The 21,015-nt window shown below is 46.1% G+C and overlaps 1 protein-coding gene and 1 long non-coding RNA gene across 2 annotated transcripts in view; one reads left to right on the forward strand and one right to left on the reverse strand.

Annotated features, from left to right (window-relative positions):
- Positions 1 to 6,329: 6,329 nt before the first annotated feature.
- Positions 6,330 to 10,529, reverse strand: LOC143764249 (uncharacterized). Its single transcript, XR_013213124.1, has 3 exons — positions 9,912 to 10,529; positions 9,546 to 9,708; positions 6,330 to 6,388 (listed from the first exon to the last, which is right to left on the reverse strand). It is a non-coding gene; the product is annotated as an uncharacterized LOC143764249 (long non-coding RNA).
- KIF1B (kinesin family member 1B) overlaps positions 8,588 to 21,015 on the forward strand; it is a 141,602-nt gene continuing 129,174 nt past the window's right edge. The window contains exon 1 of the mRNA XM_077249654.1: positions 8,588 to 8,760. The gene's annotated coding sequence lies outside the window, so the exon portion shown is untranslated. The remainder of the gene's footprint in view (positions 8,761 to 21,015) is intronic.

A 21,015-nucleotide genomic window follows, 5' to 3' on the forward strand; every position in this document is an offset into this window, starting at 1 on the left:
GGTTGGCATTAGGGTTAGGCCTCTTTCACACTTCAGTCTTTTGGCGTCAGTCTGAAACCGCCATTTTCGTCAAATAGCGGATCCGCATTTTTTTTTTTGGCAGATCCGCTATTTTCCCATAGACATGCATTAGCGACGGATTATGGCGGAGGGTCGTCCGTTCCATCCGCCATGCGACGGATCCGTCGAGATTTGGCGGACGTCATCTAGACATTGATGGCCATTGTAACATTTTTTGTCTGCGCCGAAATGGCGGTTCGCGACGGATTCGTCGCGTTCGTCATTCCATAGAATGGCCGACTATGGACGACGGATCCGTCGTTACCGTCATTTCGGCGGAACCTTTCCCCACAATCAGCTTTTTCAATTGCGCATGCTCCAAAAAGTAGATACTTTTCCCAGACAACCCCCAAGTAACGGATCCGTCAATAAAACGGATCCGTTAGAACCGTTTTCTCAACAATTGTGACGGATCCGTCGATTCGTCACTATGTCGGAGCTGACTGACGCCAAACAGCTGAAGTGTGAAAGAAGCCTTAGGGGTGTGTTGGGGTTAGGGTTGGAGTTAGATTTGGGGGGTTTCCACTGTTTAGGTACATCAGGGGGTCTCTAAACGCCACAACCAATTTTGCGCTCAAAAAGTCAAATGGTGCTCCCTCCCTTCCGAGCTCTGCCGTGCACCCAAACAGTGGTTTACCCCACATATGGGGCATCAGCGTACTCGGGATAAATTGGACAACAACTTTTGGGGTCCAATTTCTCCTGTTACCCTTGTGAAAATAAAAACTTGGGGGCTAAAAAATCTTTTTTGTGGAAAAAAAATATTTTTTATTTTCACGACTCTGCATTATAAACGTCTGTGAAGCACTTGGGCATTCAAAGTTCTCACCACACATCTAGATAAGTTCCTTGGGGGGGGTCTAGTTTCCAAAATGGGGTCACTTGGGGGGGGGGGGGGTTCTACTGTTTAGGTACACCAGGGTCTCTGCAAACGCAACATAATGCCCGCAGACTGCATTCCAAAATGGCGTTCCTTCCCTTCCGAGCTCTGCCATGCGCTCAAACAGTGGTCTCCCCCACACATGGGGTATCAGTGTACTCAGGACAATCTGGACAACAACTTTACTTTTGGGGTCCAATTTCTCTTGTTACGCTTGTCAAAATAAAAATTTGGGGGCTTAAAAATCTCTTTTTGTTAATTTTTTATTTTCACGACTCTACATTATAAACTTCTGTGAAGCACTTGCGCATTCAAAGTTCTCACCACACATCTAGATAAGTTCCTTGGGGGCTCTAGTTTCCAAAATGGGGTCACTTGTGGGGGGTTTCTACTGTTTAGGTACATCGGGGGCTCTGCAAACGCAACATAACGCCCGCAGACCATTCTATCAAAGTCTGCATTCCAAAACGGTGCTCCTTCCCTTCTGAGCTCTGCCGTGCACCCAAACAGTGGTCCCCCCCCCCCACACATGGGGTATCAGTGTACTCAGGACAAATTGGACAACAACTATTGGGGTCCAATTTCTCTTGTACCCTTGTGAAAATAAAAACTTGGGGGCTAAAAAAAAATCTTTTTTTGTGGAAATAAAAATATTTTTTTATTTTCACGACTGCATTATAAACTTCTGTGAAGCAGTTTGGCATTCAAAGTTCTCACCACACATCTAGATAAGTTCCTTGGGGGGTCTAGTTTCCAAAATGGGGTCACTTATGGGGGGTTTCTACTGTTTAGGTACATCAGGGGCTCTGCAAACGCAACATAACGCCCGCAGACCATTCTATCAAAGTCTGCATTCCAAAACGGCGCACCTTCCCTTCCGAGCTCTGCCATACGCCCAAACAGTGGTTTACCCCAAAATATGGGGTATCAGCCTACTCAGCATAAATTGCACAATAAATTTTGGGGTGCAATTTCTCCTGTTACCCTTGAGAAAATAAAAAATTGCAGGCTAAAATATCATTTTTGAGGAAAAAAAAAGGATTTTTTATTTTCACGGCTATACTTTATAAATTTCTGTGAAGCACTTGGGGGTTTAAAGTGCTCACTACACATCTAGATAAGTTCCTTAAGTGGTCTAGTTTCCAAAATGGGGTCACTTGTGGGGGGTTTCTACTGTTTAGGCACATCAGGGGCTCTCCAAACGCGACATGGTGTCCGATCTCAATTCCAGCCAATTCTACATTGAAAAAGTAAAACGCACTCCTTCTTTTCCAAGCTCTGCGGTGCGCCCAAACAGTGGTTTACCCCCACATATGGGGTTTCAACATACTCAGGAGAAATTGCACAACAACTTTTGTGGTCTAATTTCTCCTGTTACCCTTGTGAAAATAAGAATTTGTGGGCGAAAAAATCATTTTTGTGTAAATAAATGCGATTTTTTATTTTCACGGCTCTACTTCATAAACTTCTGTGAAGCACTTGGGGGCTCATAGTGCTCACCACACATCTAGATAAGTTCCTTAAGGGGTCTAGTTTCCAAAATGGTGTCACTTGTGGGGGGTTTCCACTGTTTAGGCACATCAGGGGCTCTCTAAACGTGACATGGCATCTGATCTCAATTCCAGCCAATTCTGCATTGAAAAAGTCAAACGGCGCTCCTTCTTTTCCAAGCTCTGCGGTGCGCTCAAACAGTGGTTTACCCCCACATATGGGGTATCGGCGTATTCAGGAGAAATTGCACAACAACATTTATGGTTAAATTTCTGTTTTTACACTTGTGAAAATAAAAAAAATGGTTCTGAAGTAAAATGTTTGCAAAAAAAAGTTAAATGTTCATTTTTTACTTCCACATTGTTTCAGTTCCTGTGAAGCACGTAAAGGGTTAATAAACTTCTTGAATGAGGTTTTGAGCACCTTGAGGGGTGCAGTTTTTAGAATGGTGTCACACTTGGTTATTTTCTATCTTATAGACCCCTCAAATTGACTTCAAATGTGATGTGGTCCCTAAAAAAAAAAGGTGTTGTAAAAATGAGAAATTGCTGGTCAACTTTTAACCCTTATAACTCCCTAACAAAAAAAAATTTTGTTTCCAAAATTGTGCTGATGTAAAGTAGACATGTGGGAAATGTTATTTATTAACTATTTTTTGTGACATATCTCTCTGATTTAAGGGCATAAAAATACAAAGTTTGAAAATTGCAAAACTTTAATTTTTTTTGCCATATTTCCATTTTTTTCATAAATAAGCGCAAGTAATATCGAAGAAATGTTACCACTAACATGAAGTACAATATGTCACGAAAAAACAATCTCAGAATCAGCATGATCCGTTGAAGCGTTCCAGAGTTAGAACCTCATAAAGTGACAGTGGTCAGAATTGTAAAAATTGGCCTGGTCATTAAGTACCAAATTGGCTCTGTCACTAAGGGGTTAATTGGCTAATTAAAAGTATCAGTAAATGTAATGTATTGAGAATAACGTCTCCCAGTTATGAAGTTTGCTTCATGTAAGGTCATATACATGATGTTCACAAAGCGGGTCGCAGACAGCGGCTTGTTGGGAAATTACTTAACTCTGCCATTAATCAAAGTTTGATGCGATTTTCTATTTGGCGCTCATTTACTAAAGTCACTTGTGATGATGTCAGCTGCAAATTATAATGGTTCATAGTGTTACTTAGCCGGCGGATCATTAATATGAGCTGGATCCTGCATCATTATAAGAAGCCTATGGATGACTGCTGGACATGAGCATAATGCAATCATATTCTATACAAAGAACACTACAACTCCCAACATGACCCAACTACTGTATGTGACGTTAGTCACTTCTCACGGCCAAGCCGTGAGTCACAATGGTCACTAAGTCCAAGGTCAGAAGCCAGGAGCGTATGTCATAAACGGAAGAGACAAAAGCGTAGTCAGGTAACGTTTCCGAGGTCTGAGTAACGGGAGGATAAGGGATCATAGCTGAAGGGGTTAAACACGCGGATGGTCTGAACGAAGTCCAAGGTCAGGCAACAAAAGATCAAGCATACAGAACTCAAGGCATAAGGAGCACAAGCGTCACAAGCCTGAATGTACGTTTGGCAGAGTTCTTGGAGACACAGCTCAGTTAAGAAGCATGGCAATTATCTGGGATCATGAACACTTGGAGACAGCTGACACCTCACAGTCTCAGATTGGATAGTCGAGCTGTCAATCAACACACTTGACAGCTCAGCACGCCCGTATACCAGATTGGACATCTGTACTGTCTGTAACTGTATCCCAGACAATAAGGGGTGGAACCATGACACTGTACATGTCCATGATGCAATTCTATTACTATAACACTACAACCCCCATTATGGCCCCACTCCTGAGTGTGTCCATGGGTTATGCACTGAAAGGCCACATTCTCATGCCATGATCTGAAGAGACATTGAGGAGACACATCAATGTAAGAGGTCAGAAGAGGGTGTGAAGAATCGTGATGCAAGGATCAGAGGATGTGAAGAATCTTATGAACAGGGGTTGAACAGTCAGGAAAACTACAGCCAAATACAACACTTGTGTCCATCTAACATGTCCAAATACAGCACTCGTCGTTTCATTACGTGGATAGGCTACGACAGCAGGCAACTGGTCCAACTCTATGGCTATCTAAGGGAAACAGCAGTGACTCCAGTAGGCAAAGGAGCAAGAATTGTATCACTGAGCATTGCCTCGTCAGGTGCATTCAGATCTCTGAACCCATGCACATAGGAGGTCAGTCGTTTAATGACCCGTTCCTGTTAGATTGGTGCAGGTAGCGTAATAATGAGCAAATTGTTTATTTTTTTGACTTCTGTGATACCTGTGGATGGATGACCCTTTTTGTCAGGCTGGTGTAGTAACGGTAGGGGGAAGGCCTTTTTTGGTGCACCCTGACGCCTCTGATACCTGTGGATTGATGATCCTTCTTGTCAGGCTGGTATAGTAGCGGTAGGGGGAAGGCATTTTTTGGTGCATCCTGATATCTCATTCCTGTGGATTGATGATCCTTCTTGTCAGGCTGGTATAGTATCGGAAGGGGGAAGGCCTTTTTTGGTGCACCCTGACCATCTCTGATACCTGTGGATTGATGATCCTTCTTGTCAGGCTGGTATAGTAGCGGTAGGGGAAAGGCCTTTTTTAGTGCACCCTGACATCTCATTCCTGTGGATTGATGATCTCTCTTGTCAGGCTGGTGTAGTAGCGGTAGGGGGAAGGCCTTTTTTGGTGCACCCTGATACCTGTGGATGGATGACCCTCTTTGTCACGCTGGTGTATTAGTGGTAGGGGGGAGACCTTTTTGTCGCACCCTGCCTCCTCTGATACCTGTGGATGGATGTTTGGTCAGTATGAATTGCCTATTGAGTTCGTTCCGTCATGCACCATGTGCAAGTAGCCTCTTCAGAGAGGAAGAAGACTTGAACCTTGGCGCCATCTATCGGAAGTAGCCATCTTAAAAGTCAATATCGTCTTCTTAAAAGAGCCTTGCCACATAACTTAAGCCAAACCAGACCCTCCATTTGCAGACACGTGTTTGCCCCTCATTAGTGCAAAGTAAGAGGTCCGATTTGACTGGATGAGAGGCCTCAGACGTGGTCTAAGGGGGAACGTTTCTACTTGTGGCAAATGCCCAGCCGACGATGGTTGCATTGCCTATGAGTTTCCTTACGCCGGCTTTGCAGTTTCTTCATGCGCCATGGCACAAGGGTCGTGTAGTCCTGGATCAAAGCTTCTGCATATACTTGGGAAATGTACTGTCATGGTCAAGAAGGTGTCTGGGTGCTGCTTGGGACATCAGAAGGAAGAGGCTCTGTGGCTCGCTCCTCCAGTGAGGATAGTATGATTGCAGATGTGACTACCAGCCCTGCATGCTATTGTGACATTTAGGGGGATTTGGTCCTAGACCATTAGGTTACCACTATGTGACCTAGTTAACTTGTGTGTGACCCAGACTCTGACCTTGCCTTTAGCTGTGCTACTGGACTCTACTTTCTTCTAGATTTTTGGATTTATTCTTAATTATTTTTGTGGTCCACCAACCTAGTTTTGTGATATCTCTTTGTTCCTGTTTATTGTGAATACTGACCTCTTTCCCATTAATCACTCCTGCATTTCTAACTGCACATTACCAGCAGTGTACCTTCACCCAGTCGGTGCCTACTTTCATAATGCTGGGGTAATGGGTCGTTCAGGCACCAGGATGCCACGTGTACAGAAATTTGCTAGGACAAGCACAATCGGGCAAGTATTGTGCATCAGCCTATTCTAATGTATGGGACAGGTGATCAATACTTACCTGCCGGGATATGTGCACACATGGGATCTCCAGACATTACAACAGCAGCGCTACTCACCTCCGATGCAGAAGTGAACGGTGTTGGAATATCCCTAGACTCACTTTAGCCAATGCCAGACTGATTGCAGTTCAAGAATACTAAAGACAAGAATTAAACATCAGGTTCTTCATTTCTCCAAGGGGTAAAACTTGAAATTGCTGTGAACAGAAAGTCAGAGAGAACCGTACCAGTCTGTGAGATGCTGAAACCCTGCTATGGCCCATAACAGCGGGTGATGGTGATGGGCGCTATAGTGTGTAGTTAGGGTCGCCCATTGTGTGTGGTGAAAAGTGGGAAAGAGCCGCATCATGTAAGTATCAAGGGCAACTTAGGTTTAGACTACACCATGACTGCCAGTGCCTGCTGTCCTGTTTTGCTCCAATTGTCTGACCTCCTGGCCTTTCCGCTATACAGAGATCTTATGTCCAAATACACCTGATGTAGAAATGGCGGTCTATGATACTGCAGCTTCTCCTGCTTCTGGCTGCCGCCTGCTCTGTGCCTCTTATTCCAGACTCTTTCATCTGGCTGGACTTCCTGAGTCGTCTTTCTTCTGCCTCTTCCTTCCGCCTGCTGTGTCGCTTCCTTCTGGCTGCTCTGTGCCTCTTCCTGCCAGGTGAGCGTTCAATATACTTACGTACTCTGTATTGCTAGGATAAGACTATTGCACTTTGTGTCTCTCCACTGCCTCTCTTCCTCCTGTCTGCTCCATGTCACTTCTTCCTACCTGCTCGGTGTCTTATCCTCATGGCTGCTCTGTGTCTCTTCCTCCTCTCTTTTTCTCCCAGCTGCTCTGTGCTTCTTCCTCTTGCCTATTTCTCTCAGCTGCTTTATGACTCTTCCTCTTGCCTCTTCCTCCTACCTCCTCCTTCTGGTTGCTCTGGCTCTCTTCCTGCCTCTTTCTATTGGCTGTTCTGTGCCTCTTTCGCTGCCTCTTCTTCCCGGCTGCTCTGTGCCTCTTCTCCTGCCTCTTCTCTGTGTCTTTTCCTTCTGCCTGCTCTGTGCCACTTTCTCCCTGCCTTCTCAGTCCTACTTCCTCGTGCCTCTTCCTCCTGGCTGCACTGAGCCCCTTCCTCCCAGTTGCTCTGTGATTCTTTCTCCTGCCTCTTCCTCTCTCCTGCTCTGTGCCTCTTCCTCCTGGCAGCTTATGCCTCTTCCTCTTGCCCCTTCCTCCCGGATGCTGTGTGCTTCTTCCCTGCTCTGTGCCTCTTGACTCTCCTTCCCAGCTGCTCTGTCTTTCTCTGCCTCTTCCTCTCTCCTGCTGCGTGCCTCTTCCTCTTGCCCCTTCCTCCTGGATGCTGTGTGCTTCTTCCCTGCTCTGTGCCTATTCTTCCCGGCTGCTCTGTGTCTCTTCTTTCTACCTCTTGCTCCCAGCTCCTCTGTATCCCTTCCTTCCAGCTTGTTTGTGACTCTTCATCCTGCCTCCCTTCTGGCTGCTCTCTGCGTCTTCCTCCTGCCTCTCCCTCCTGCCTGCTCTGTGCATCTTTCCTCTTCCTATTCGCTGCTCTGTGCCTATTCCTTTTGCCTCTTCCTCCCGGATGCTCTGTGCCTTTTCCTTGCTCCCGTGCCTCTTCCTCTTGTCTCTTACTCCCGGCTGCTCTATCTCTTCCTACTGACAGCTTTGTGCCTCTTCCTCTTAGCTGCCCCTGTAACTCTTCCTCTTGCCTCTTCCTCCCAGCTGCTCTATCTCCTCTTCCTGGTAGCTGTGTGCCTCTTCCTGCCAGCTGCTCCGTGCTCTTCCTCTTGTCTCTTCCTCCTAGCTGCACTTGTCTCTTCCTCTTGCCTCTTCCTCCCGGCTGCACCCGTGTCTCTTCCTCTTGCCTCTTCCTCCCGGCTGCACCCGTGTCTCTTCCTCTTGCCTCTTCCTCCCGGCTGCACCTGTGTCTCTTCCTCTTGCCTTTTCCTCCCGGCTGCACCCGTGTCTCTTCCTCTTGCCTTTTCCTCCCGGCTGCACCCGTGTCTCTTCCTCTTGCCTCTTCCTCCCGGCTGCACCCGTGTCTCTAACTCTTGCCAGCTGCACCCGTGTCTCTTCCTCTTGCCTCTTCCTCCCGGCTGCTCTGTGCAGCTCCTTCCTCCTCCTCTTCTGGTGCTGATGCTGCAACTCTCCTGCATTCCTCACACTCACCGCTAGGGGTCTCAGTGGACTCATTCTCAATCTCCGCAGCCGCCGACGTCATCCTAACGCCACGCCCCTCCGTCTTCCCTAAATCTGACTGGCTGCTGTTTGCGTACCGCGCGCAGCGATTGGATGCTTCCTCTGTCAGCCATGCGACGCAGAACGTCTGTCCCGGCGCTGTCTTCACTCGGCATAGGGGCCTCAGTTAGAGCTAGACCGCCGAGGAGGAAGCATCGGGCCCCGGGCGGGTCAGGAAACCCTCACACTACAGCACACCCCGGCCTCAGTCCTCTCGGTGCCCCCGGTAACTCCATGGCGGGGCTCCCTTCTGTTGGATGACTGTCCCAGCCCACGGTAAGTCGCGACCGCTCGTCCTATCGCTGAAGAGAATCGGGATAGCGGCCGGGGTGTGGCATCCTGACTGGAGCTCAGCAGGGTGACATCAGGGGACGTCACTGCGGGAGGAGGCCGTCACCTCTGTTGTGGGAAATCTTCTATGTCACGATAGTGCTGACAGCTGTGTCCCCAGGAGGCGGGGAGGGTTATTATTGTGCTGTGATAATGGATGGGTGCAGAGTGTGACGTCACTGCCGGGTGATGACATCATGGCTGGTACAGGTTGGGGTCCTCCCATGTAACCCCTGCCTGCCTCCCCCTGCAGAGGTGGATCTGGAGGGTGGTGGTCTGTCTTCTGTGCTGGGGGTCTGCAGACACAACAGGGCGTCAGCTGCGGCTTCTCCCTGCGTTTCCTTGGGGGAGCTATTAACCCTTTCTCCATGGAGTAATGGCCGCAATCTGTTAACACCTTCAGTGCCGGTATCCAGGGATGTCGCTGTTGATATATTAACCCCTTCTCGGCTCAGTGAGCTGCTGGATTAACCCTCCGTGATTAGCGCTGACGGATGCACGTCTTTGGGTGCTGGTGCGTTTTCTGCCTGCGTCGCTGCTGCTCGCTGTCCCCCTCCTCGACGTGTGAGCCGACGTCTGCCGGCCAGGATCTCGGCAGCTCCAGCAGCCATATTATGTGACGAGAGCCCAAGATGGCAGCTCTGTGCGTGGCCCTGGCCTCCCTGTCACATCCCTCCGCTGTTATCAGCCACCGGCCGACCTGTGATGTCACCGCCGGTAACAGAACTCACCGGAAGCGAGATGGATCGACTGATGGACGTGCCTCGTACGGATCTCGCATCTGTCCGTGTAGATGAGTCTCCATAATGGGGAGGTTTGGCCTACAGATGTAGCAGATCCAGGGTTGCCTCTTGGCGCTGCTCCGTATGATGTCAGCTTCTACCCGGCTCTGATCTATATAACAATGAGGAATCGATAAATCCCCGCGGCTTCGGATAGGACTGCAGGTAATTCCGGTTATTGATCCCAACGTGCGGAAAAAATGATCTAACGACAGCGCCTTCGCCTCTGCTACATCGGATTGTGTGGCCGGACAGAGCTGTGTTTGGTATATCGGTGGCTAATAGATCATGACTGATATAAGGCGACGGGAATACCTGCAGTCCTGTGTAAGGCCAGCTACATATTTAGGGCGTTGGTGACATCACAGCACTATTTATACCAAAGGCCGGACACGTCCGTGACGTGGTGCGAATGTCGCTCGGTGATGAGCTCGGCTCTGCTGTATTTGTAGGTGTGCATTTAGTGACACCGCTCATGGTTTGTTGCCTGGATTTACATAGGACTGCAGACGGACCCACTGTATTTTCATTAGTGACACACTCGGCTCGGCTCTGATGAGCGCAGATTTGCAGCAGGACGGTCACTTTGCGTATGAAAGTTCCCCAGCATCTGCGCGGCTGCTGGTGGCTCCAGCGATTCCCCCGCGTGCGAGGACCAGTGCCCGGCGCTGCTGCAGCTCACATCTCTGCCAGACACAAGTGCCCGACTGTGATGTCACTGACCAGTTTCTATGGAGACAGAATGACGGAAGGAAGAATCTGATGGGCAGAAATCACAGAATACTGATGAGTTATTAGGCAGGATCTCTCACTGGCGTCACCCGCCGTCGTCCGTGAGTCACCCGCCTCGTCATCCATCGGCGGAAAGGAACTGATGTGTTCACCACTTCTGGAAAGCAGAGCGATAATGCACTAGATGTACCTGCAGTCCCATGTAAAACGCCTCGCAGACTGGGTGCTGCTAATTACGATGATACAGGATGATAAACGTGGTGCATCTTTACCGACCTTTTTACCTTCTTGTGCTTGGCTCGTAGTCAGGTGGCTCCGCGCTGCGTCCTTGCGATGCGGTTGGTGCCTTGGAATAGCGATAACTTAGTCGGTGCAGTAAGATGGCAGATGGCCTTTTTTTTTCTCGTACGTGTTTGAGCTGACTGGTTTCTGTCAGTGTTTTGGATCCGATTTTCATCAGTGTTTGGTCTGTTTTTACCAGCGGTGATTGCCAAAGCTTCTCCCATCCATTACACGGATAAATACGGACAGCACATAGGCCGTGCATATGAACGAATAGAAGAAAAAGAAGAGCACTCACCAACCGTGTGTTGAGTCCGGTCTTTATTAAAGTGGCTTTACAATAAAAAGCAGAGCATGGTAGGGAGATACAATGGAGGGACGACAGCCGTTTCGCGCTCCTGTGATCGGACCCGTTGAAGCGCAGGAGCGCTGGAGGGACGACGGCCGTTTCGCGCTCCTGCGCTTCAACGGGTCCGATCACAGGAGCGCGAAACGGCTGTCGTCCCTCCATTGTATCTCCCTGCCATGCTCTGCTTTTTATTGTAAAGCCACTTTAATAAAGACCGGACTCAACACACGGATGGTGAGTGCTCTTCTTTTTCTTCTATTCGTTCATGTGGATCAGCTATTTTCTGAATGAGCACCCTTGGTCCGTAGTGGTAGTAACTTACGCTCCTAAGCCGAAGGGAGGTGAAACAGGAAGCTTAGGCTTAACAGTGCGCACGTCTTTTGTTTCTTTGAGTTTTTTTCATAGGCCGTGCATAGATGGCGTCCGTCCGCTCTCCATGATTTTCACCGCAGACATGTACAGATTACTCTGATTCATGACTCAGATCAAACCTGGACATGTGAACTGCCCCATAGACTATCATGGGGGGTACGTGTTTTATGGATGATAAGTGGATGTCTGAATGAGGCCTAAGAGTATGTGCAGGCGACCAGTAAACTCTGCGGGTTGGACGCAATGAACTTGTGCAACATCCAACCAGCAGCAGCCAGATCTTACAGCATAGTGGATTTCATGAAATCCCGTCCCACTTTGTGTCCACGGGCGCCTGCTGCTCTCCCATGGAGACGGACATGGGGCGCATCTTTCCAGACTGCAGCGTGTCTACTTTTCTTGTGGCGATGCTCATTCTCCGTAAGAGAAATGTCACCCATATAGTGTAGAATGTATTGGACGCTGTGAATCTGCACGGTTCAGTGATCACACGCGGAATCATCTGCGGTCAATAGGCAACAGCGCTTAGGATGCAGCGGACATGCGATGTGTCCATAGCGCTGCTACTTCCGGATCGTCTGCTCACACCCTAAGGCCGGGGCTATTGGCTTCTTAGATACCTAATCACTTGGATGCTGCGACCAGTATTGACTGTGGCATCGCAGCGATTGTACGGACGGGATCAGGCTGATGTTGGATGCCAGCGACATAAATGAAGTGTAATTGTGCCGGTTCTCTGGAGTGACTGTGACCTGGATCTGCAATCATTCTACATTTTGTTACAGTTGTAAATATTTTCTCTTGTCGATTTGTTACATTTAGCAAAATATCCAAAAACAGGAAATGGGCATCTGCTCAGTGCCTCCTATTAGATAACGGATCCGTGATCGGTTGGTGGCTCTTGGACTACGATACTCTTTGGACGTCCGGTGGTTGGTGGCGGTGTATCCTGACAGGCGGGGCGCCTCTAATAATCTGCGGTGGGAGCCGCTCCTTCTCTGCGTTCCTCGGCATTAACATTTGCACATGTGGAATTCCCATCATTCGTCTCCCAGATCTGTGTCCTTCATTCCTCGTGGCATGTGGGATATCTGTGTGGAATCTGAGGTTGCTGTTATAGATGTGATGAGACTGGAATACCCCCCTCTGACGCCCACAACATCAAGAACCAAATGATAGGACGACGTTCAGTTCTCTCTAACTGTGGGGTGATCCAGGTCTGACATCTGTAGGGCTGCTTTCACATGGCCTCCATAACATGGAGACGTCTTACTATCCACACTATGGCTCCGTATCCTGTTCTATTTGTTGGTCGTGCCAAGATCAGGCCATAGACTGGGTAGCATTTCCTTTACACATTCATCAGTGCATGGTTTGATTTAAAGGGATTGTCCATTCTTAACTTTTTTTTTAAAACCTTTCAGAATAAAATAGGATGTAGTCACCTCACCGATCTCCTGCTGCTTTCCTTCCATCATTGCCTGGGTCCCTCGCCAGGCTCTATACTCCTGGTTTCCTCCTTTGGTCCAGCGAGGCTCAGACTCCTAAATGACACATTTTACTAATCTCCTATTAGGTAATTTTTTTTTTTGCAGAATTTGGACTCTTCTGTTCCTGCTGTGAGTGCGTCATGTGCAGTATGTGTCATGAACGACGTATAATTACTGATGTCCTGGTAATTACCAACTCATATAACAGGTTTCTGTATTCAGTGAACACATGCTGAATCACCTGCGTCCAAAAGCCGGCGGCGGACATGTGCTTCGTCCAAAGCGCTGCCGGTTCCTGACTGCGTGCACCCAGCCTTATAGGAATGGCATAAGTGCCAGGATCCATATGATGACTTATTTTTTTGCTGACTGTTCACATTTGGCCCCAGAGATAGTATTACAGGGCCCCATTTCATGATCGTAAGGATCACATTTAGCGCTCATTGCTATGAACACCACAGTGATGATCCTGTTCACATGGAAGGCTAACATAGACTTGAGATTTAATACATTTAAAGGGAATTTGTCAGCAGGTTTTTGCCTCTTCATCTGAGACTCTGATTCCAGCGATGTTCACTTACTGGGCTGCTTGCTGTAATTTAGATAATCTTCTGCTGATAAAACTGATTTTATGGCAAGAGGATTAGTTGTTTTCTGCCATGTAGTCCTCAAGTGCTCTGCATAACCCTGCCGCCACCACTGATTGGCAGCTTTCTGCCTATGCACAGTGTACACAGTGGGTGGGGTTATACACAGCTCAGCATTCAGAGTTCTGCTAGATCTGCAGCAGTGAAAAGTGATTTTATCAAATCAAAAGCAAGTAGCTCAGTAAGCGACACATCGCTGGAATCAGGGTCTCTGTCCATACATCATGCTGCTCTCAGGGCAGCGAAAGACCTGGTGGTAGATTCCCTTTCAGGCCTGGCATGTGCGCATTAGGGCAGCATGCAGAGGACAGATCGCCACCATATACTGGGGCCCCTTCATGTAGCAACAAGAAGAAGAAAGAGAAACACAGAAGGATCCACCCAGTATCTCCATAAACAAGGCTGCGTGTCTGGAGAGGCCCCGCCGTGGGATGAGAGGCACGGCCCGTATTTATAGGCTTTATAGGAAGATGATGGCTTCCTCGGTCACAGCCGGAGCAGCGCTCATTGTGCAGTGCACGTGTCGGTGCTTTCTGATCTTCCTCCCCTGAGACCTTGTATTTGATCAGCCAATATGTGAAATGTCCGATCCTGACATTTTTAGGGGCCATTTCCAGTCGGCACGGAGGCCAGCACACCCGTTGTCTGATAATAGCCCAATCTGTACAGGCCCCACGTTCCCGCTTTGGGCCGAATCTGCGCCTTTTTGACCAGTGTGGATTTCCTATAATATTGTGGGTGCCTGATTTCAGCGCTGATCATGTCCTCATGTACAGGTCAGTTGGGGAGGGGGGACCTACACATTCGTTTTTTTTGCCATTCTGTATCTTTGGAAAGCTGGGTGGCAGCCGAGCAGCAGCCATTTGTACTATCAGCGCTGGATAGGAAACTGTCTGATGTGCGCGGCATAACGGACTCTTATATGGCGGCACTTTTTCAGTGTTCTGTTGTCTGCCTCCGTGAAACGCATGCGATGTCGGCTGCACAGACGGCAAATTACCACAGAGGAGAACGTCCTGCTCTCTGCAAAGTTTAGGGGGAAAATCCTGAATCTCTTGGATGTCGGAATGACCTCATCTGCTGCTCTCCACACAAGGAGGGGGCTTCACTCTTTGTCTCGCCTCCCAGCCCCCCACCACCGCTCCTCACAGGTTCATTCCCTTACACTCCCTTTTAGAGGTCAAATTCTTCACATCCAAATGCCAGGACAGCAAGAAAAACTGTATTATTCCAACTACCAGGAGCAGAGCCATTGTTCACACTCCACGCTGTTTCCTTGTGCTGATCTCAGTTGTGCGGTGTTCTGTATAATCTGAGATCTGGTGGGTATGTGTGGCACCTCTGAGATCTGGTGGGTATATGTGGCAGCTCTGAGATCTGGTGGGTATATATGGGATCTCTGAATCTGGTGAGTATATGTGGCAGCTTTGAGATCTGGGGGGTATATATGGCACCTCTGATATCTGGGGGGTATATGTGGCACCTCTGAGATCTGGTGGGTATATATGGCAGCTCTGAGATCTGGTGGGTATATATGGCAGCTCTGAGATCTGGGGGGTATATGTGGCATATCTGAGATCTGGTGGGTATATATGGCAGCTCTGAGATCTGGTGGGTATATATGGGATCTCTGAATCTGGTGGGTATATGTGGCATCTCTGAATCTGGTGGGTATATGTGGCAGCTCTGAGATCTTGTGGGTATATATGGCAGCTCTGAGATCTGGTGGGAATATGTGGCAGCTCTGAGATCTGGTGGGTATATGTGGCATCTGAGATCTGGTGGATATATATATGGCATCTGAGATCTGGTGGGTATATGTGGCATATCTGATCTGGTGGGTATATGTGGCATATCTGATCTGGTGGGTATATAAGGCATCTGAGATCTGGTGGGTATATGTGGCACCTCTGAGATCTGGTGGGAATAAATGGCACCTCTGAGATCTGGTGGGTGTATATGGCATCTGAGAACTGATGGGTATATATGGCATCTCTAAGATCTGGTGAGTATATATGGCATATCTGAGATCTGGTGGGTGTATGTGGCATCTGAGATCTGGTTGGTGTATATGGCATCTCTGAGATCTGGTGGGTATATATGGCAGCTCTGAGATCTGGTGGGTATATATGGGATCTCTGAATCTGGTGGGTATATGTGGCATCTCTGAATCTGGTGGGTATATGTGGCAGCTCTGAGATCTTGTGGGTATATATGGCAGCTCTGAGATCTGGTGGGTATATGTGGCAGCTCTGAGATCTGGTGGGTATATGTGGCATCTGAGATCTGGTGGGTATATATGGCATCTGAGATCTGGTGGGTATATGTGGCATATCTGATCTGGTGGGTATATGTGGCATATCTGATCTGGTGGGTATATAAGGCATCTGAGATCTGGTGGGTATATGTGGCACCTCTGAGATCTGGTGGGAATAAATGGCACCTCTGAGATCTGGTGGGTGTATATGGCATCTGAGAACTGATGGGTATATATGGCATCTCTAAGATCTGGTGAGTATATATGGCATATCTGAGATCTGGTGGGTGTATGTGGCATCTGAGATCTGGTGGGTGTATATGGCATCTCTGAGATCTGGTGGGTGTATATGGCATCTCTGAGATCTGGTGGGTATATATGGCATCTGAGATCTGGTGGGTATATGTGGCATCTCTAAGATCTGGTGGTCATATGTGGCATCGATGTGGGCAGAACAGATAAGCGATTGTTTATTTAGTGACTTTCTGTAATTAAAGCGTCTCCTCAATTATTGTCTTCTGCTCCAGAAGACCCCTGGCATCCATTAAAAAGCATATTGGTTTCTCGTTGATTTTAGTGATCGCCTTGTGATGGTTCCTCCAGCGCAGGCGCTGCAGCAAAATCAAGAACTCCGTTCTGCACTGCCACAGTGTAACAAAGCTATAGTTCTGTGCAGTGGACACGCTCAATAAAACCCTTATGTGGCTTCTGACTTAAAAGGATTTTTTTAAGATCAATCCCTAGCCGTCCTGGCTTCTTACGTGCTGTAGGGCAGCGGTGAGCTCCTGGCGATCGTCATTTTCGGCTGTCAGCATGGAAGCACTGCCGCTGGTCCGTGCTGCACTCTGTCCAGAGCTGGGAACAGAGGCAGCTTAGTCTCTGCAGCATTGGGGGAGCACGGGAGGCACTGGGGGGCACTGGGGATGTCGGGACCCAACCAGTTTCAGAGCTGCATTAGCAAGCTGTATATCAGAGAGCTTGCAGGTGCTGTGCTCCTTGCCTATGAGACACAGGATACCTCTGATAAACATCAGCGGTGGCTGGTAACCTAGGCAACGAGCAGAGAATTGCAAAGTTGCTTGTTTTTGCAAGCCCTTTGTCTCAGCATGATAAATAAGGAAAATTCTAATCTCTTTTAATGGAGAATAAGGCTGGATTCACACATCTGAGCACAGACCGTGATGTGTGAATGGAGCCTGATTATTAGTGGGCAGCTTGTATACTAAAAAGGACCACACCCACTTGGCTAACAAGACTGGATTGATAGGGAATAGGGGTCATATCTCAAAAACAAAGAAGTGCGGGTACATAAAACAAATAATGGCGGATTCAGGAGAACTGCGGCATTTACACAAGGAAAACATTTTTTATATAAATATTGTTCTTTAGAAATTACCATATTTAGTTTCCTGGGAAAACGTCATTCTGTAAATACAAGGCTAAAGTTTTTACAAAATTTTTTTCTGCATTTTTGTCATTCTTGGTGATTATTTCATGCTGCATTGATGGAGTCGGCTGAATTGCTCACGACTAGTAAAATCCATTTATTTCTCTTGCCCTGGAAATATGTGGAGGGACGGTTGCCATGGAGTCCCCCGTATACTGTAATAGTCACTCGTTTGCTCCGCAGTCCTAATGGCTCGTGTATGTGTTACATAAGGCTGCTACTGAATAAACGGAAGATGGGAAATCAGAGCGGCTACTTATGGCTGTGGGGGAGGTGAGGGTAAGGGAAGGGGTGGGCATTAATGATGGCCTCCATGTAGTAGATCTCTTCTGTCCTCTCAGCTTCCTGCGTCACAAACCACCAGCCGGGTCATTGACAGAACACGAGCTGCTCTCGGCAGGTGAGAAATCGCCTCCCGCGGGCACAGATATTAATATGTAGTGCCAGGCGCTGGCGGAGATGGGGCAGGGAACAGTTTTTCTTTGCTAGGAATATTGTAATTTGCAATCTGAATAATGGAATATTTTCAAAGTTTAATAAAAAATATAAATTTTTGTACATGTATGTGTATGTATGTATATGTGTGTATATATATATATATATATATATATATATATATATATATATATATATATATACAGTTATATGAAAAAGTTTGGGCACCCCTATTAATCTTCAGCTTGATGTTTTATAAAAATTGGTTTTTTTTTTGCAACAGCTATTTCAGTTTCACATATCTAATAACTGTTGGACACAGTAATGTTTCTGCCTTGAAATAAGGTTTATTGTACTAACAGAAAATGTGCAATCTGCATTCAAACAAAATTTGACAGGTGCATAAGTATGGGCACCTCACCAGAAAAGTGACATTAATATTTAGTAGATCCTCCTTTTGCAAAAATAACAGCCTCTAGTCACTTCCTGTAGCTTTTAATGAGTTCCTGGATGAAGGTATTTTTGACCATTCCTCTTTACAAAACAATTCCAGTTCAGTTAAGTTTGATGGTCGCCGAGCATGGACAGCCCTCTTCAAATGATCCCACAGATGTTCAATGATAATCAGGTCTGGGGACTGGGATGGCCATTCCAGAACAGTGTAATTGTTCCTTTGCATAAATGCCTGAGTAGATTTGGAGCGGTGTTTTGGATCATTGTCTTGCTGAAAGATCCATCCCCTGCGTAACTTCAACTTTGTCACTGATTCATGAACATTATTGTCAAGAAACTGCTGATACTGAGAGGAATCCATGCGTCCCACAACTTTAACAAGATTCCCGGTGCCGGCATTGGCCACACAGCCCCAAAGCATGATGGAACCTCCACCAAATTTTACTGTGGGTAGCGAGTGTTTTTCCTGGAATGCTGTGTTTTTTTGCCGCCATGCATAACGCCTTTTTGTGTGACCAAACAACTCAATCTTGGTTTCATCAGTCTACAGGACCTTCTTCCAAAAAGAAATTGGCTTCTCCAAATGTGCTTTTGCATACCTCAGCCGACTCTGTTTGTGGCGTGCTTGCAGAAACGGCTTCTTTCGCATCACTCTCCCATACAGCTTCTCCTTGTGCAAAGTGCGTTGTATAGTTGACCGATGCACAGTGACACCATCTGCAGCAAGTTGATGCTGCAACTCTCTGGAGGTGGTCTGAGGATTGTCCTTGACTGATCTCACCATTCTTCTTCTCTGCCTTTTTGATGTTTTTCTTGGCCTGCCACTTCTGGCCTTAACAAGAACTGTACCTTTGCTCTTCCATTTCATTACTATGTTCCTCACAGTGGAAATTGACAGGTTAAATCTCTTAGACAGCTTTTTGTATCCTTCCCCTGAATAACTATGTCGAATAACACAGGTCAACAAAAAAAATTTTTTTTTCTGGTGTCCAAAATATTTTAATGAATTTGGGGTATTTTTGGGGTGCTGATTCTGAATATGCTATCAGTTTTGCCAGATTGGCTCAAGTTTTTGACATTTTTGGTATCTTATTTATAGCACTTGTTGGTAAATGCGACGCATCATCTCATTAATTTCTTTGGATTAGTACTTGAACTGAGCAGTTCTCAATATAGTTTTGTGTTAATTAGTGTTCTAAAAGTTTGTTCATAGCTTGATTTTTGCACTAACTTTATGGTTGTCTGTTTTCCAGTGAAAAGCATGAACTCATCAAGAAGAAGTTGTCTTAACGATCCAGACTCATTCTGTTACATTTGTGGTGAATACACACTGCCAAAACATAGAAGAAACATAACAGACTTCGTAAAAAAAAGTGTATTTTGCCTATTTTGGGGTTATGCTTGGGGACCAAGACAAGTTTTGGGCACCACACATAGTGTGCAAAGCATGTATCGAATTATTACGAAAATGGAGCAAAGGACAAAGAAAAAGCTTCAAATTTGGTGTTCCAATGGTGTGGAGAGAGCCAAAAAATCATCATGATGACTGTTATTTCTGTGCAGTGCAAGTACAAGGATTCAATAAGCATAAGAAACGAAAATGGGAGTAACATGGAATCTGCAAGAAGGCCTGTCCCTCATTGTGAAGATGTGCCTGTACCTGTGTTTACCATAAATAACAGTCATCATGATGATTTTTTGGCTCTCTCCACACCATTGGAACACCAAATTTGAAGCTTTTTCTTTGTCCTTTGCTCCATTTTCGTAATAATTCGATACATGCTTTGCACACTATGTGTGGTGCCCAAAACTTGTCTTGGTCCCCAAGCATAACCCCAAAATAGGCAAAATACACTTTTTTTTACGAAGTCTGTTATGTTTCTTCTATGTTTTGGCAGTGTGTATTCACCACAAATGTAACAGAATGAGTCTGGATCGTTAAGACAACTTCTTCTTGATGAGTTCATGCTTTTCACTGGAAAACAGACAACAACATAAAGTTAGTGCAAAAATCAAGCTATGAACAAACTTTTAGAACACTAATTAACACAAAACTATATTGAGAACTGCTCAGTTCAAGTACTAATCCAAAGAAATTAATGAGATGATGCGTCGCATTTACCAACAAGTGCTATAAATAAGATACCAAAAATCTCAAAAACTTGAGCCAATCTGGCAAAACTGATGACATATTCAGAATCAGCACCCCAAAAATACCCTAAATTCGATGAAATATCGTTGGCACCAAAAATGCTGTTGACCAGTGTAATCTTTGTTTTCAGATCATTTGACAGTTGTTTTGAGGAGCCCATGATGCCACTCTTCAGAGGAGATTAAAACAGGAGAACAACTTGCAAGTGGCCACTTTAAGTAGCTTTTCTCATGATTGCATACACCTAGCTATGAAGTTCAAAGCTCAATGAGGTTACAAAACCAAAAAAAGTGCTTTAGTAAAGTCCGTAAAAAGTAGGTAGGAGTATTTAAAACAAGAAAATTATAAGGGTGCCCATACTTATGCACCTGTCAAATTTTGTTTGAATGCAGATTGCACATTTTCTGTTAGTACAATAAACCTCATTTCAAGGCAGAAACATTACTGTGTCCAACAGTTATTAGATATATGAAACTGAAATAGCTTTTGCAAAAAAACCAATTTTTATAAAACATTAAGCTTAAGATTAATAGGGGTGCCCAAACTTTTTCATATAACTGTGTATATATGTGTTATATATATATATATATATATATATATATATATATATATATATATATATATATATACATACATACATACATACATACATACATACATACATACATACATACATACATACATACATACATACATACATACATACATACATACATACACAGTACAGACCAAAAGTTTGGACACACCTTCTCATTTAAAGTATTTCTGTATTTTCATGACTATGAAAATCGTACATTCACACT

This window comes from Ranitomeya variabilis, chromosome 4, assembly GCF_051348905.1.
Source record: "Ranitomeya variabilis isolate aRanVar5 chromosome 4, aRanVar5.hap1, whole genome shotgun sequence".
NCBI lineage: Eukaryota > Metazoa > Chordata > Amphibia > Anura > Dendrobatidae > Ranitomeya > Ranitomeya variabilis.